The 2,459-nt window shown below is 39.5% G+C and overlaps 2 non-coding genes across 2 annotated transcripts; one reads left to right on the forward strand and one right to left on the reverse strand.

Annotated features, from left to right (window-relative positions):
• Positions 1–613: 613 nt before the first annotated feature.
• Trnaa-agc (transfer RNA alanine (anticodon AGC)) lies at positions 614–686 on the reverse strand. The gene has a single exon. It is a non-coding gene; the product is annotated as a tRNA-Ala (tRNA).
• A 159-nt stretch (positions 687–845) lies between these two features.
• Trnaa-agc (transfer RNA alanine (anticodon AGC)) lies at positions 846–918 on the forward strand. The gene has a single exon. It is a non-coding gene; the product is annotated as a tRNA-Ala (tRNA).
• Positions 919–2,459: the final 1,541 nt, after the last annotated feature.

The following is a 2,459-nucleotide window of genomic DNA, read 5'->3' on the forward strand; positions in this document are numbered from 1 at the left end:
AGACTCCCCTGAGCCACTTTCACTTCAAACAAAAGCACACTAGCTTTTACATAACACATATTTCTTACATTGTTCCTAAGCGTGACCATTTCTTACATTGTCAAATTTACATCAATATGAGCAATTTATACAGAAAATGTCATTAGAAAATTATTTAACATAATAAACTATTTCCAAAGTATTTTGCATGCATAACTCACATACAGTGCAAAGAACGTCGAACTCCAGTATAGCACACTTTACTTTACATCGACAGAAAATGTAGTACCAATATGCGAAAATTTTAAAGCAAAATAAAAAAAATTATAAAAATTTTAATGAACCCTAAACAAATAATGTTATATGCTTTACTAGATATGGTCCTTTTGCCATTGCCTTCTATCGACTTTTGAACTGATATACTCAGCCAGTTATAGATGGACCTAAAACTTAATGTGCATTATGAATCACAGTGCAGCTAGGCATTTTTCAGTTTAACAAACATTTTCAGAGACGAAACAAGTGATAAATGACAGATAAAAGTTTTAGGACTGATCAAGGATGGAATACTACACCTTTGAACTCATAGTGCGGCACTCTACGCCTTAGGCACCGAGTCATACAAAAATGGACCTGGAGGCGCCGGGTATCGATCCCGGTACCTCTCACATGCTAAGCGAGCGCTCTACCATCTGAGCTACGCCCCCAGACGCAAATAAACGGAAGACTTGAATGCTATAATGGAACAGTAACCGGGCACTGGTGCTTTCTCTGTCCCTCGCAGGAGCTGCCAAACCAGTTTTGGCACCGACCGACCAGCAGATTTCACCAAATACAACAGTAGTTAGCCGGTTGCTATGGCAACTGGGGGCGTAGCTCAGATGGTAGAGCGCTCGCTTAGCATGTGAGAGGTACCGGGATCGATACCCGGCGCCTCCAGAACATTTTAATGTATTAGCTCTACCTTTCGCTTATTATGTCACATTTGGAAGAGTTCCTGAATAACTAGTAGTTATGACAACATGTATATACCACTGCCGAAAGCAAACCAATGTTTTTTGTCACTTGTGAGTTAGTGTTTCACCATGTGTCAACCATGCCTTTATTGTCTGTGAAAAATATCCGTTTCCTGCATCATCGTTTATCAGTTTCATGAGGCTGGAGGTACAGCATGTACTATTATTATAAATTTTTATCAGCATCTAGAAAGCGAGATGTGTGTGGTTGGTACATTCCGTTTCAGGTGAGGAAGAGAGTATGGTGGCTGAGCAAGATTCAAATCCACGCCCAGGCGCTCTCATTCAGGTTTGTCATAGTTTTCCGGAATGGTCTAAAAGGAATGTCAGTAGGTTTCTTAAACGATGAATTGCATGACTTACTGATCAGCAGATGTACACATAAAAGTAGTTTGATGGACCGAATTAGCTCTCTGTAGTACTGAACTCTGTCATATTAAATATGGTTCGCTAGTTCTCTTCGGCCAATGAGACATAGTTAAACCTATCACTACTACAAAGTTAAAAATGGTTCTTAACAACGTAACTACTTTGAAAAAGATTCCGGGATCCGACCACTGGACTGAAAACTTTTATATCGCTAACAGGTCACACGCAGCCTGAAACTCACTCCCAGCAGCTGTCGCCGGTAACATTTATCACAATAAATACGACAGTTAAAAGTGAATAGGGAAAAAATCTCAAAGGAACGCTACACACAGTTTCCACGGAAACAAAATTGGAATTTATTTGCTTCAGTTAATACTCCGTCCCTCTCACTAACCACAAATATCTATCTAATTCTTTTCGTCAGCAGTCGAAATAACGTCGAAATGACAATGTAATTAACCATAATAAATAAATACGAACAAATATTAATGGAAATGGAAGATAACGTCTGTTTTATCCCTTCTGTACAACTGCTGTTTCTAGTCCTTGCCAACTCTGTTAGAATTACAGTCTGATACCTGAGGTTGAAAAACAGCGGCGTTAGGCGATATTCCAGTCCCATTCCCCGATTTATTACTGCTCCCCTGTTGCAGTCACACTGTCAAAGCTTTCCCTTAATCTGCAGAAAGTTTTCTTTACTCCACCTTGAAATATAAATTGTAGGGTCAATAATGACTCACGTGCTTCTAATTTATCTTCCCCGAGGCCGATTTCTACCAGTCTTCTCACTGTTCTCTAAATAATTGATATTAGTGTTTTGGAACGAAGATTTTCTTGTGAGGCGTCGATTGAGCTGTTTAGCATACCACTGAGAATGTACAGATTCTATCCCTAGTGACCAACAGAGATGGAAAGCTCCCCATAAGGTCATATGAATTAAAAGAAAAAAGGTCATTCACCGAACAACGGCCTATTAAATGAAAATTAGCGGAAATTGCCCATTTGAGCATGAAAGTGTGCGTAGCACATCTCACACAGGCATATCAACAATGAGATCCATCAGACTACAAGAGGACAGTAATGATCACTATAGGA

Source organism: Schistocerca gregaria, chromosome 1, assembly GCF_023897955.1.
Source record: "Schistocerca gregaria isolate iqSchGreg1 chromosome 1, iqSchGreg1.2, whole genome shotgun sequence".
Classification (NCBI taxonomy): Eukaryota; Metazoa; Arthropoda; class Insecta; order Orthoptera; family Acrididae; genus Schistocerca; species Schistocerca gregaria.